The sequence below is a fragment of the Cryptotermes secundus genome, unplaced genomic scaffold (genome assembly GCF_002891405.2).
Source record: "Cryptotermes secundus unplaced genomic scaffold, Csec_1.0 scaffold391, whole genome shotgun sequence".
Taxonomy (NCBI): domain Eukaryota; kingdom Metazoa; phylum Arthropoda; class Insecta; order Blattodea; family Kalotermitidae; genus Cryptotermes; species Cryptotermes secundus.
In genome coordinates this window covers 2457931-2473798 of record NW_019737394.1, presented here as the reverse complement: position 1 = coordinate 2473798, position 15868 = coordinate 2457931, and the positions used below count along the sequence as shown (strand labels likewise).

General features: G+C 39.9%; 1 long non-coding RNA gene across 1 annotated transcript in view; it reads left to right on the top strand.

Annotated features, from left to right (window-relative positions):
- LOC117282776 overlaps window positions 1–12191 on the top strand; it is a 33150-nt gene extending 20959 nt beyond the window's left edge. Inside the window, exon 3 of the long non-coding RNA XR_004513644.1 lies at window positions 12157–12191. This is a non-coding gene — a long non-coding RNA (uncharacterized LOC117282776). The remainder of the gene's footprint in view (window positions 1–12156) is intronic.
- The last annotated feature ends 3677 nt before the right edge of the window (window positions 12192–15868 follow it).

The window sequence follows — 15868 nt, the reverse complement described above, 5'->3', positions numbered from 1 at the left end:
ATACAGTTTCCGAAACGCTGTGTTTTCCAGTTTTTAGAATACCGAACGATGGGCACGTACGAACACAAAGTAATCATGAGGATAACAACAAAATATATAATTCTCATAAAATTAAGAGCAAAGCAAGTTTGGTATATTCAGTTCTGAATGTATTACATTTTCATCTATCTAAAAACGTAAATATTGAGAAAGATAACATTGTAACATTGCCTTTTGTGTGGGTGTGAAAGTTGATCTGTCACCTTATTAGATGAACCAAATGGTGGCGCTTGTAAACAAAATGCTGCATGTTGAGGAGAACATTTGAACATGAAAGAGCAAAAGTAACATTAAGACAGGGTCATCCCAAGCATTTATCATCTCCGCACGATGATTTGTTCCATCGTATCCCACGCCCAGTTAAAAACAGATCTGGATTCTCAGAGCTTCTTCACAATAAAACAATTTCTAAACACAGGCGAAACCCTTCATTGCTGTTCTCTTCCTTAGAGAGGTTTTATTTTTGCCGATGCAGGAGATGTGGAAGCGGGTTAGAATTCCTCCACCGTACACCTGCGAGTCATAGAAGGCGACGAAAATGGAACCTGGTGTCTGGGTGCATAACTGGACCACCCTATCACTGGAGGACATAAATACATGGACCTAGTCTTCCAGGTTGGGATTTGGGCATAAAGCTAACGACATTGCTATGTGAAAAATTATTGTTGCGAAATACGAAGATGTGTAAACCGGGTGCAGTCTGGCAGACTTTTCTGAGGAAGGCTATGGCCCAGAATTCGCTATTTTCCCAATTATGATGAGACGTTTATATAGCTGCCAATTAATATCCAGAATATGTAAAAATGATGAGCATGAATTTTTGCCATTCAGCGAAAGAAAAGTGAAATTTTATATAAAACCATGTCGCCCCAGGCGAGTCCTTCATTTGCCTGTGCTCTCTCAGAGCCTACATGAGGTTGCAGAACATGGCACATTTACGGGCTTCGTAATATTTACAGTACACGGTGTTAGGATGCCTGACTCAAGGACGATACGATTTGCACGACATGTACGAGTAATAATCTTGGAAGATACAAGAAACAAATGCAATATTGTCACGTGCATGAGTGACTATAGACGGGGTTTGGATTTATTGAACATTTACGGATCTAACTACAAGTAACTATAGCGATAACCCTCATTCACACAATCCGCAGTTCACTACAGCACGTACGAAATCTCAGTTTGCTCTATCTCTACTGGTTGTCGACTGGTAACGGCTTCCAACACCATAATTTCTTCATCTTCTGTGTCTACGTCCTTACTGAACGGCGACTGTCTCACAACTACCTCCTGCTCTTCTAACTGTAGTTTCAAGACTCTCGTAATCACAGTTGCTCCTCGTTATATAGCCTTGGCACGGACGGACCACATAGAAAACATATCTCCTAACAGTTCTTCTATTGTTGCGTCACTACACTAACACGGACCGTGTAGGAACACTGCTTCCCAGTTACTCCACTTTTGCATGTTACAAATCTGTTGCCTAGCAACGTGCGTGTTTGCAGAGCCGTTCCCTAGCAACGGCTACTGCACAGTTGCCTAATTCGTGGTCGACGCCTAGCAATGGATCTACATGCCACAACATTTAGCCTGAAACTCCGAATGAAACAGACCACTTGGGATATCCAGGCGTATGAGTTGCGTGTTGCCTATGTAACGCGACAAATAACTTCAAGCAAGTCTCGGATTTGGCGAATGTTTATTGTCACTTATAATGTCCTCTTAGACGCTTCTTCGTCACTATCACAGTTCTCGCTTCTCTCGGTAAAGTGTTCTCGGCGACTGCTAGACTTCAACTCTCTCTGAAAACTCTCTCGATTCCATTCACTCGATACAACTGAACTCGGCGACTACTACACTTCAACTCACTCGTCTGTCAAAGTCGAAGTCACAGTGCGGCTGACGGTCAGTCAGTCAATCTTGGTGTCGAGATATTTATTATTATTATTTGACAGTTTCGGTCTTTTTTTTTTTTTGTGGGGCGCCCTTTCTGACGAGAGGACGGGTCTGTCTTTGGTCAGAATCATAGTCTGTAGTAGTAAGTGATTTGTCATAATGTAAAGGATATTTACATTTTACGTGTTAAACATGTTAATAAATGTATATAAAATATACACAGGGCTTCTCTCAGTCCAGGCTCAGTACAGCAGATTATGCTCTATTTATAGTAGCTTCCGCTACAACGGCAGTCTAGTCACTTTAACGGTCGTATGCTTGACAGCCGCCAAGTTTAAGCCTCTTATACTTTCTGTATCGGGCTTCGCCTTGTCCAATATTGCGAACACTTTCGTTATCATGATTTTGTATGACTTCCGCTTGTTGCCTGCATAATTTTGTTATGTAATAATATACGTACGGACTTTTGAAANATAAGAAACAGATGTTTTGAAAATGTGGCACAGTTCAGATATTTGGGACCAACGATAACAGATCGAAACCTGATTCAGGAGGAAATTAAGAGGCGATTGAACTCGGGTAATGCTTGCTACCATTCCATCCAGAACCTTTTGTATTCTCATCTGTTGTCCAAAAACATAAAAATGAGAATATACAAAACTATAAATTTGCTGAAGAAAGCAGTCTTTTGGGATTTGGCACCGTGTATACTGCTTTCTTCATAGTCACCGCCGTGAAAGCCTCAAATCTTATATAATTTTGCTTCTGGTTCTGTATGGGTGTGAAACTTGGTCTCTGACATTAAGGGAGGAACGAGGAGAATATTTGGACCAAAGAGAGATGACGTCACAGGAGGTTGGAGAAAACTGCATAATGAGGAGCTTCATAACTTGTACTCCTCTCCAAGTATAACTAGAATGAACAAGTCAAGGAGGATGAGGTGGGCAGGTCATGTAGCACGAATGGGTGAGACGAGGAATGCGTATAGTATATTGATGGGAAAGCCAGAAAGGAAGAGACCACAGGGAAGACCAAGGCGTGGGTGGGTGCACAATATTAGAATGGATCTTAGGGAGATACGATGGGACGATATGGATTGGATAGATCTGGCTCAGGATAGGGACCAGCGGAGGGTTCTTATGAACACGGCAATGAACCTTGGGGTTCCATAAAATGCTGGGAAATTCTTGAGTAGCTGCAGAATTGGCGGCTCCTCCAGAAGGGCTCAGCTCCATGAGTATGTAAGTAAGTAAGTAAATTTGTAAATCGAGAACCTGTGTGTGCCTTGGAAAATTGCAAGTGGTGCGGAGAACCTTGTTTTGTAGGCTCTGCAATTTCATTAGATGGGTGTCCGCCGCGAATTCCCAGAGGGACTAGCATAAGTCATTACAGAGCTTTGTGGAGGGTCAGCTTAATGTTAGCGCTTAATCGCTCACTTTTGAATAGGGAATACAATCTTATAAATGTTCTGAAGGCTTTGGCTTCGATCATTTCTATGTCCAATGTCCATCTGACCCTGCTATCAAAGATTACTCCGAGATATTTTACACAATTTGCAAATGAAATATATCTACAAACCCCCTTCATGTGCGTTAAAAGCCAGGAAATATTATTTCTCACCATGGATTCCCTTCTCAATAAGCTCTTCCATACAACACACAGACACACACACACAATTTCAGCCTTTTCCTTCCTGCGTTTAACTTGGAGTTACCAGAAAGCGTAGGAACTATGAATCATATGTATGTAACCCTCTAACATCTTAGCTTGGTCACCTGTCATCAAGTGACTCTCTAGGCCATGCTATAGCTGAGGTGGTTAGTTATCAATATGCCACTGCAGCGGCGCGGGTTCTAACCCAGGATTTTTTGGTAGACAAAGCGGCACTGGACAGAGTTTTCCTCGAGTAATTCCGTTTCTCCTGCCAGTTCCCTTCCACCGACTTCTCTAGATTCATCATCATCATCTATCATCCAAGGCTGCTAGAATAGGCCAATTAGTGCCCGACGTACCAAGTGACTCAGTCTCACCCCACCCCAAGGAATAAACAACAACAAAATAATTCGGAATGACCTCTTTCCTAGGTCTACCCTACCAAAGTTTCATATCTATTTTGTATCCCTGTCAGCGCTACAGGTAAGGTTCGTTTTGTATTTCCTCGTTATATAGACGATAACACGTCATTTTGGTTTCACGATGTAAGAAACTTGATGTGTGCAAGCCTCAAGGTCATCTATCCACCGCCTACTTGACCTTCCTCTGTGTCTTGGCTTGACAGGTTTATAAATCCATGTTATCTTAAACCATTCCACTTGCTTATTCTTGCCCTATATTCTCCATACATTAATCTCTTCAAATTGTATTATGTCTTTGTCATCCTTATATATTAAATGTTTCTTGTTTTGTCTAATAGCGTATACGAGTATTTCTTTAAAGATCTCAAATTTCCCATTTCTGCAGTTTTTATTCTTTTCTTTCTGTTTTCCCACGTTCACGTCTTATTATTGTGCATTTTAACACTTGTTTAACGACTACTTTCATATAAAGCGTCTAAAAGTGAATTGTGATTGGATAATATTAAAGTAGATCTTAGAGAGGTAGGATGGGGTGGTATGGACTGGATTTATCTGGCTCAGGATAGGAACCAGTGGTGGGCTCTTGTGAACACGGTAATGAACTCGGGTTCCATAAAATGCTGTGAAGTTGTTGAATAACTGCACAACTGGCGGCTTCACGAGAAGGGCTCAGTTCCATGAAGTTAGTTAGTTAGTTAGTTAAAAGCTAATTACCTTTTTCACATACTCCTATTATTGGACTCTATAGTGAGCGAGATGAATCCAGTTCACAACCCCACACCCAATTTGTTTAAAGTCAAGTAAAATAAAGCTATCCCTGTACCAGGCCCTGAAGACCCATAGGGTTGTGAGACGTTGACGCTCCCACACTATCTAGACCAGGCATGTCAAACTCAGCTTGTACAGAGGGCCACCTCAGCCTTATAAATAATAGTCGAGGGCCGCACTTCAAAATAGAAATATACATTAGATTTTGATACAAGGAAATTTAATTCTATTTATTATTTAGGTATAATTTCAATATAATTACCTAAAGTGTAACACTTATATTTTGTCCACAAATCAAACATGTAATTTTACCTTGTATTTCACAACAGAAATAAGCGATTTCCCATTTTTCTTAAAAAACACGGCGCTCACTAATAATTCTTTTTTGCTACTTGAATTTTTTTGAAAGCGACATTGCCCTTTAAACGTTACTGTACATATACAAGAAAACTCGTAGTTGATAATTTAATTATCAATTCTGTTTCATTCTGTTCAATTCCAATTCTGTTCAACTTGTACAGCGAATGCCTTACCAAGGAAGCTCTGGATGGGCTCGGAGACTTCAAAGTAGGAGGGCAAATTATTCAAACTGTGAAATATGCAGATGACCTTGTGTTAATGGCTAAGGAAGAAACTGTGCTACAGGGCATGATTGATAGACTAATTGAAATTGGAAGGTGCTATGGCATGGAAATGAATGTGGAGAAAACAAAAGTAATGAAAATTTCGAGACAACCAACCCCAGTCACAATAAAGATAGACCAAAAACAACTGGAGAATGTGAAATGTTTTAAATATTTGGGTAGCTTGTTAACAGATGATGGAAGGTGTACTAGTGAAATTAAATCCAGGATTGCCATGGCAAAAGCTGCATTTAGCAAGAAGAAGAATCTTTTTACCAGCAAATTGGACTTAAATTTGAGGAAGAAACTAGTGAAATGCTACATTTGGAGCATAGCTCTGTATGGGGCTGAAACATGGACACTTAGGGCAGTAGATCAGAAACATCTGGAAAGTTTCGAAATGTGGTGTTGGAGAAGAATGGAGAAGATCAGTTGGACCGATTATGTGAGAAATGAAGAAGTGTTAATTAGAGTCAGTGAGCAGAGGAATATCCTACATGAAATAAGAAAACGGAAGGCTAATTGGATTGGTCATGTTTTACGCAGAAACTGCCTTCTAAAAGAAGCTATCGAAGGAAAGATAGATGGGCGGATAGAAGTGACAAGAAGACGAGGAAGAAGACGTAAGAAGATGCTGGATGACCTTGGGGACAGAAGAGGATACTGTCATTTGAAGGAGAAAACTCTAGATCGCATTAAGTGGCGGAATTGTTTTGGAAGAGACTGTGGACCTGTCGTCTTGACAGATTACTGATGATATCCATGACGGAGTAAATGGACTGACAGATGGGCAGATATTTTGAAGAGATTTTATTATCAGTTGTTTATCATCCATCACGCAACAGTATCAAAACTTAAAATTTAATTCTTTTAAAATTCTTCCCTACACTACATATTTCGGAAACCACTGAAAATAAATTCTAAACCCAACTGCAACAAAATGCTAGGAGAAAATATTCGAGGAGATTTTTATATATGTATATTGGACCCGTACTTTGGCTGGAATCTATAACGGGTCGTGTATTTCTCTTTGCTAACTGCTGTCCGGTTTATTATGTAACACCAGTCGAGGATAAATGAAACGTATGTCTGTGTAAAATTTCAGCGCAATACTCTTACAATAAAACTGTTCTATGTACAGTGTCGTTAAGGTTCATATTGCTTTTTTAGTAAGAGGAAAGTTTGCCTACGAGCAGAATACACCAATGTTCTTCAATGCAAATATTTCCTTGCGGCCAGAGAGAAACTACATAGCACGCTGAGAGCAGAGTCAATTGCAGTGAGATTATTTGCACATCTGTGGTACCGACACTTCAAATTGACGTACAGGCCCGCTCATTTCTCAGGTTCACAAATAAGTTGCCTTTAGAAGTAGAATTGTTGTACACAGAATCAGAGAGGTGTTGTCGTATAGATACGTTGCTGTTTTAAGCGTTTTATAGCGTAACCATTTGGAAGGAAAATTTCAAATATGGCGTAAGACACTTAACAATACGTACTGAAATTTAACAGATTTCAGAAGTATCACGTCGCAAATAGAGCGTGTTTGTGTGTGTGCGTGTACATAAAAGCATGGTGGCTCAAAAATAGACACAGAAGATTAGAGCATGTGTACTAAGGCCCAAAAGTGTTAAAATACTTTATACTGTCATGATTTAGAGCAGTGACTATAGACGGGATATGGATTGGCGAATGGATTTATTGACCACTTATACACGCTACTCGGAACTACAAGTAATTACAGTGCTACCGCTAGTCTCCACACTTTACAGATCACTGCTGTAAACACTACATCTTCTCCAGCCATCAGTGTCTTCAACAGCCGGTTCCTGGTTCTCGCAACTGAAATCTCAGTTCCCGTAAGGTTCGGCCACACAGAGCGCTACGTACGAGACGAACGCTACGTACGCTATGTTCGCAATACGAATAGAAAAATATCTCCCTTTATTGCCAGTGTGACTGGCCACACAGACTTCCGTACGCTACGTACGCTATGTTCCCTATGTTAGCTGCGTCGCAGAGTGTAAACAGCGTACGTAGCGAACATAGCGTAGCGCTCTGTATGGCCGAACCTTTACAGCGACATATCATCTCAGCCTTGCAGAACTCTCCAGGGGCACTTTCGAAGAAAATTGAAGTTTAGAGCGGGCCACGTGAATGGCCACTTGTAATTCAACATTAACATTTTACCAGTTCCACAATAGACCATGCAGTTGCCGTGTTTGCAGTGACAGTGTGTTTACCGTGCACACTAGAATGTGACGTTAGGCATTCATTTCTAATGAATTGTACCTACAGACAAGTGCAGTTGTTTATCAATGCTTTATAAGTCTTTGCTTAATATGGATAACTACACCTTCCAAGAATATTTCAATATACGCTTAATTCTCGGAGTAGCCCGTGATAGTGCCTCAGAAGCTGTAAGACTGTAACCGGGGAGATACACTCAACGTAGATTTCTGGACCCACGCATGTTTCACACCATTGGTCGTCGCATCAGGGAGACTGTCACTGTTCGTCCTTCTACGGTAGGCCAAGGAAGGCGGAGAAGGGCACGAACAGCTAATGTGGATGCGCGCATTCTGAGACGCGTATGGAAGAATCCTCGTACCGGCATTCGTCATATACAAACTGAAGAACATGAGGCGCACGCGACAGTGTGGCAGGTTCTTCATGAGCAGTTGTTGCACCTGTACCCTTTGCAACGTGCACAAGTCTGTTTGGTTTTCGACCATTACAAGAATTTCGCCAGTGGTTCCTTCGTCGGTGTGGTAACGATCCCTTCCTTAGGAGCCCTGTGTTTTTAACTGGCGAAGCAGGCTTTACAAGGAGCGGCGGATTTGGGGTGATGCAAAGCCACATAGTACACTTCAATCCAGACATCCGCAGCAGATCTCAAGTGACGGTTGGGCTGGTACTGTTGGGGACTGTTTCGTAGGTTCATATGTTTTTCGTAGTATGATTTTGTCATCTGAACATTTGCGGTTATAGTTCGTAAGTAACTTCTTCTCTGACGAGAGGAAAGACGAAACAATAAGAAGTGTTTTGTTTGAGGGACGGACGGCGGACGTTCCCCTTCCTCTGGGTTCCCGAAGTGTCCACGGCCGCAGCTACCAGCTTCTCGCCGCAACCGCTCATGACTGAACCTCAGCAATTCTCTAACGGCGTATGGGGGAGTAGATATATAGACCCACCTTTTCTTGATCTCGGCACTAGCTGGAGGTGAGTAGTCAGCTTCAAGCCCCCGCTGTTTTACTCCCGGGAAAAGAGCAACCGGTACGCATTGGATAGGAAGTTGGGTGGACCCTAGAGCCGGTCTCGNGGGAAAGAGCTCCCTGTACTCATTCGATAGGAGGTTGGGTGGACCCTAGAGCCGGTCTCGACGAAGTGGAGAAGACAAAATTCTTGACCCTACCGGGACTCGAACTCCGACCCTTCGGCCGTCCAGCCCGTAGCCAGTCGCTATACCAACTGCGCTATAGTTATTACTGAGTAGAGATAAGAAAAATGTAGAAAGAATGTCTTGGCTTAATTTGAGGATATATGACAGAGACTTTCTGGAGATACTGGTGAAAGCTATGAAAGACATTGATCAGGATTTCCGGTATCATGGCCTGTCCTGACTTGAACCCGGGACCTCCAAAATATGTAGCAGGAATTCCACCCGACCAATCGCAAGTTGCGGTGATTTTCTTCTGAAATTTTATCCCTTCAATGTATCTGATTTATTATGTAGTATTAGTCTGCTAGCTTCCAACATAAACAGATTTTGTGGAACGTGTGAGGGTATCAATTTAATATGTGACCATCTTGATATGTGTATGTCCTCAAATATCTGAGTTGTGCCACATTTTCAAAACATCTATTTCCTGTCTTTATATCATGATTTTGTCCTGCATTTTGGTGACGAGACAGCAACATATACATAATTTTCACAGTGTTTACTTCTAGACCAATCCCTTACTTGCGTCTATTAAAGTTTGTGTGTTTTTCTTTATGGTATCTACATTATCACCCAGTAGAGTCACATGATCGGCATAGGCCAACAGCTGATGTGTCCTTTTTAATTTCTGTCCCACCTGATTTCCCTGGACCTTCCTAATAGCATATTCTAAGGCAAAGTTGAAAAGGAGTGGCGATAAAGCATCTCCTTTTTTTAGACCATTCTGGATAGGAAATTTATCAGACAAATGTTTTCCTACACGGACTTTACTATATGTTTCGTTTAATCAACCTAACTGGTTGCATGGGTATCCCAAATTCTCTCAGAATATTGCACAATACTTCCCTCCTAACTGAATCATAGGCGTTCTTTAAGTCTATGAATAGCTGATGAACTGTCTACACTACCGCATAACCCATAGAAAATACTGCAGAAATAAAGTCGGTATATGTTTACATATTCCGATGCCAAAATACAGCAAGAACTTCGCAGACGTTAATGTGTTGTTCGAATAAACCAGTGAAAATTGAACACGTAATAAGGCTGACTGCATCTCGTAGAAATATTTCCGTAAAATTTCGCAGCCCTCTTCAGTCTACGTATTTCAGATGTGACTGGCGGAACTTGCAACTTGCTGAACCGGTCGCAATTTTTCGTTTTAATTATCTGGTCTAAGGAGATCTTTTCAGCGTGAATTTTCTTTAAAATCTTAGACAGGAACCTGTTCATAAAGTGGCCTGTGCTACTCATGTGTTGATCGTAAATAATGACTATTTGCTTCAGCTCTCTTGTAATTCTAACATGACTTTGTTCTTTTTATGAACTAGCCCCACTGAACCAAGTCCTCCTAAAGCCGGTTGCCCCTTGGCTAGTCAAGAATTTTCCTGCCTTTTGTGGAAACCTAAGGTTCATTACCCTCTTCAATAGAGTATCGAGTTAACGAGAAAAAAGGTGAGAAAACGAAACCCAGAATGTAACCTTAATACTGAGATTTTCATGATCAGTTGAGTTAGCATCTTGTTTCTCAAGAAGTTAAATATAAAAATAATCTCAACTCAACTCAGTTGATATGCAGTGACCCCTGTAGTTCGTAGTATCTTAGGTTCTCTCATCGTTGGCTATGAAGAATTCTAATCTGCGATTATAATACCGCATACTCCGTTACAGTCTACCTACGTTTTGGAGGAACATGTCGCTTCCATCTTCAGACTCGAGGAATAAGCGAAGCAAGAAACTGGCATGAAGCAGGTAACAAGCTCTGCTAGTTTCTTGCTTTGGCTTCTAACAACCTGAGGATGTAGACAGCATGTTGACTTTTAACGGACTACACGGTGTTATATCCTAGAAAATGGAAATCTTCAACCCATTTAGTTAATATAACATGGTACACTTAGGTAAGAACCAACCAGCGGTAACATTCTGTGGCACACAGTAATGGAAATTTCGAAGATGGAAACATATGTTAGAATCGCGCTGGAGCTGTGGTTGTACACAAGCGTTATTCTGTCTAGACTGAATACGTGCTATCAACCGATCCTCCATGTTAGGTGGGTCTCTTATCATCATGGCATGGCGCGTCCTCGGGTTTTGAATGGAGAAGGCCTCCAGACATGGAAGGTAGCTGCGAATATATTGAATAAACAGTCGCGGACAGCCTACAAGAGGTGGTCCTCCAGAATGGGTTTGGGCATGGGGCTAACAATTCTGCACCGTAAAAAATGTGCTTGTGACAAAAATTTGCAAGAAGCCTCGGACCTTGACGGGTTCCTCGGATAAACGACCTAAGCAAAAGAAAATGGATATGAGATTCGGTACGTGGAATGTTAGAAGCATGTATAGGGCAGGTTCGCTCAGGGCAGTAGCAGAAGAAATCTCATTTCTCCTCTTCAGATTATCAGATAGAAAATTTGTATTTGACAATAATGTTTTGTCTCTCATCTATGTTATATGTTCCTTTCATTATATCCTACCTTATTTTGACAAAGGTAATAAGAGCTCTCTTGTGTCCAAATTTAATGTTCTCAGCGCTTAGTTCACTCTGTCTTCACGTTTTCTTTATGGGCTAGAGGCGAAATTTCACATTCATGTATAGCTGTCTAACTTATTTACTTACTTACTTACTCACTCCATGAAGTTGAATCCTTCCTGAGAAACCACCAGTCGCTTAGCTCCTCAAGAATTTCCTAAAATTTTATGGAATCTGAGTGCTCATTATTGTGTTCACAAGAGTCCGACACTGATCCTAATTGTAAGTCAAATTATTCCAGTCCATACCACCTCATCGTATTATAAAAAGGTCTGTTTTAATATCTGGGGCACTCGGTAGCGTATTTGGGTGAGGCACTATGTTACAAGCCGGAAGGTCGCGAGTTCGAGTCCCGATGTGGTGGATTTTTTCAATTTACCTAAACCTTCCAGCGGCATTATGGCCCTGGGGTCGACTTAGCCTCTAACAGAAAAGAGTACCAGAAATCTTCCTGGGGTGTATAGGGCGGCCGGCGCGTAAGGCTGAAAACTTTGCTGCCATCTGTGAGCCAGTTGTCTAGAACAGGCATGTCCATCTTCAAACAGGTTGTGATCGACTTTTTTGTGTCAAAACTGCCAGTGATCTACCACCCCCTCCTATCGTCGTACCTCGCTTTAAGCAAAAATATTGTTAAAAATAACACGACACATGATGTTTGTGGTGAAAGCAACATACATTGAAAGTACAGACTACTTTAATACGTATTTTCCTTTCAAAATCTGAATATAATTATATTATATTACAAGTGAATTTACAAGCTTTTCACGTATAATTTCCTTATAGGCCTATGAGATCGACCAAAAATCGTCCCGCGATCGACGCGTTGGACATGCCTGGTATAGCAGATGAGTGCCTCAACTTCTCACAACCATATGGGCCTCCACGGTATGTTACAAGGATAACTTTTACCTTATCTATTTTAATAACACATTCTCGCAAATTGGTGCAATAATAGACTCCTTCCACTTATCAGGCAAATTTTCCTTATTCCAAATAGAATTAGTGAGTTTATGGATCTATGAACATAACGTTTCATATCCTGCTTTAATCACTTTTGCCGGAATTTGGTTAAGTACATTGCAATTTATATTTTTTCAACTTTGCAATAGCAATTCCAGCCTCAAAAGAACTGCCCCCAGATTCTGTTGACTCAGCTGTACGTATTTCCTTCTGCCTAGCATCACTAACTCTTATATAGATTCAATAACTGAGAAAAGTTATTCATCAAATTTTTCAAAATTCATTCTCATTCTTTACTAAGTCAGTTCCAGGTTGGCCACAATTATTTTATTAAATTATTCCTCGATATACATGTCTAATTTTCTTATCCGTATTGTTTCTTACAATTTTATTAATATTGTCTTCAGACATTCCCCGTTTTTGTTCCTGAAATATCTTACATTGGTCATATTATCCATATCTATTTGGCTTGGATCTTGTGACCTTTTTCAATTTTACTTGTTTTCTCTTATGTAACAGTTTTGAAGCTTATGTCACTTCAGTTCTTAATAACCAAGGCTCTTTTTAACTGGAATTTTTCTATTCTGTATAATAGTTTCCTAAGTTCTATTGATATCCGAAACATTGTTTAAGTTTTCCTTCAGAGATTTTCACGTTTATCTCGTTTAGGCTCTTCAGATTGTATCCATTTTCGATTAGTTGCTTCCAGTCTATCCCTAACTTTTGCCATCACCAGATAGCGATCGGTATCAGAGTCTACTCCATTGAAAGATCGGACATCAAATAATCTTGAATGTTGTCTTTTCTATTTCAAGAGATTGTTCTTATTACTGCTACCTTTCTAGCAGGAGGCGTCCAAAATGTATTAATGTTACTGTAGGAACATTCAGCAGCAAACAAAATTATAGTTGTACATCTTCATTTTTATTTTTATAGATAGAAAACGGATGATTCTCAACTGACTTCTTTGCCTTTTAGTCAAGTTATATTCCGTGTTTCAAATTTAATTTGTTTAGTCTGTTTACACTCTCACTTGACCATTGCAGTTGAATTGACTCGAAACTCATGCATCAAGCCATCAAAATTACGAGGATCTCCTTCTAATTACTGTGACATATAAATCAGAGACACTAAATATATAAACTTACGTGTATTTCTTACCTTCAGTTTCAAAGCAGCGAAACGTCTGTAGTTTAACCAAGAAGTCCCCCCCCCAAATCTCTGAAACCTTATAGATTGAGTACTGTCGCTTGTGGTTCCTAGCGCATGAAACTCTCAACTTCGAGAGGACAGACTACACAAATCAAGTAGTGACCAAATGTCTCTTTTTAATTTACATAGCACTTAGCCACTTAGGACGTAGCAGAAATAATAATTACGGGAGAACTCATCCTTTTTACTTACCGGCTTACAGCATATTTTATCGTAATTAGATAAACTTTCATAGTGTTAACAATGGGCCTACTTGATAAGAACCAGAACCAAATAAATAGGATCTGAGATTCCCACATCGGTGCTTATGAAGAGTACTATCGCCTGCGATATGAAGCCGTGTACGCTTTACTTGCACCTGCTTTTGCGCGGTATATTCCTCCGAAACGTCAGTTGACTTTTAGCGGACTACATGGCGTTTTATCCTAATACTCAAATTTGGATACTTAAGTGAAGTAACCGTGAGGTGAAAGAGCTGAAACTGAGCAATTTCGGGTTACCATAGCAACGAACTGTTTAGCGGTAACAGGTTACATGAATTTAGATTACGCATTAGGCTACGAACAAGCAAGAAGTCTCTTGCTTTTGTCTATCGTGTTTATTCTGTAAAGATTGATGTTATTATTTATATACACCTATTCATCCACTGCATTCTTTTGGGGGTAATAGAATACTACCCGCAGTAATGTGAATTTAATTGTTCGTTATCAAATGCTGGAGGTACATGCTTAGTACATAGGAAAAATATTTGAAATTTTGGTACCACCAGACCCTGAAAAAAATCAGATAAGATTAATTTCTGAATTAGTACACTGCAGGGAATTTGAATTCCTGTGAAATACATTTATTTAACTTTAGTTGAAACTGACAGTACAAATAAATAATGACACATTTTATTAATTAAAATTTAAAATCTTATGAAGTTGTCTCGCTTTTTAATTTGTCAACAAAATATTTTAACGAATAATCTTTCCTTTCATTTGTTTCCATCACAGACCCACCAACCGCAGAGCACACGATGAGCTCTGATTAAATAACGCACAAAAATGACGAAATCTGCTAAAGTAACTTTTATAAAGAAGTGTAAATTTAAGGCTGATTTTAAAATGTGTATAAAAGTTGTAAGATGTTTGTGGAACACTGGTTGAAATGTTCACATGAAAGTTGTGAAGTTCCATGTGAGTGGAAAAATTTAAGATGAAGATATAGTATTCATTGCCCTCTTTTTCATTATAAATAACCGTTACGTTCAGTTTCTGTGGTACTTATAAGAACAAGAATATATGGTTTACATTATGGATTATGGAACCAGAAGTTTCATTACCGTGTTCACAAGAGCCCTCACTGGTCTCTATCCTGAGTTAAATTAGTTTAGTCCGTAACACCCTATCCTATTTCTATAAAATCTATTTTAATATTATATACCAACCTACTTCTTGGTGTTCTTATTTGTCTCTTTCTTTCTGACTTTCCCACATATATTCTTGCTCTGATCTGAAGGAGTATGTAATATTTCGGGAATACTTCAATCATTGCTAGTGGACACATTGGCTTTTATTTTCATTCAACCAGTACAATTTGAATTGTAATTAACCTGACGTTTCACAATAACTGCGCCGACGAAGGATTTAAATAAAAAGCTTCTCTGCTATCTAAATAAATATTATATTGACAGTGAACTGCGACTCCATCTGAATGTGAATTTTTCGATCCCGTTAAGAAGCGCTGAGAACTCGTGCTTACTGGTTAGCTAGACGGCTCTCTCTGAACCTGTCTCCCGTTCCTGATGGTTAACACCTTTCATAAAGAACACAAAGTAGGATCCTGAAGAAGTTGAATAGATCAGGAGGGAACTGATACCAATTTCCTGTTGGTACCAAATAATTTTTAAAATCCATTAAAGTGACATTAATTTCACATGATTTGGAGGGACTAGAGATGCAGCGATATTGAAAAGTGCATGGATTTGGCTTGATCTGGGTTCCATAAAACAGTCTGTATAAGGGATATTGTGTACCCAATTTTAGACAACTTTGCGTCACACTGGAAAGTTTTCATGCCCTCTGTAGTGCCTGCGTCCTTACAAAGAAGTTCATTAAGCCTGTAGTTCTCCCGTGATAACGGAAATTCTACAGTTAAGAATTTCCTTTCTGTGGGTAGGGCCAAAAACCATTGTTTTCCTCAGCCACTTCTTTTGAATGATGGGGCAGATTTCCAACACCTAGAAACGCTTCCTAGTTAAGCCTCCCATATTCTGACTCTACAATTATCACAGACAGTAAATGGCAAAGTAGATATGATTTGCAGGTAACACGATGACTCT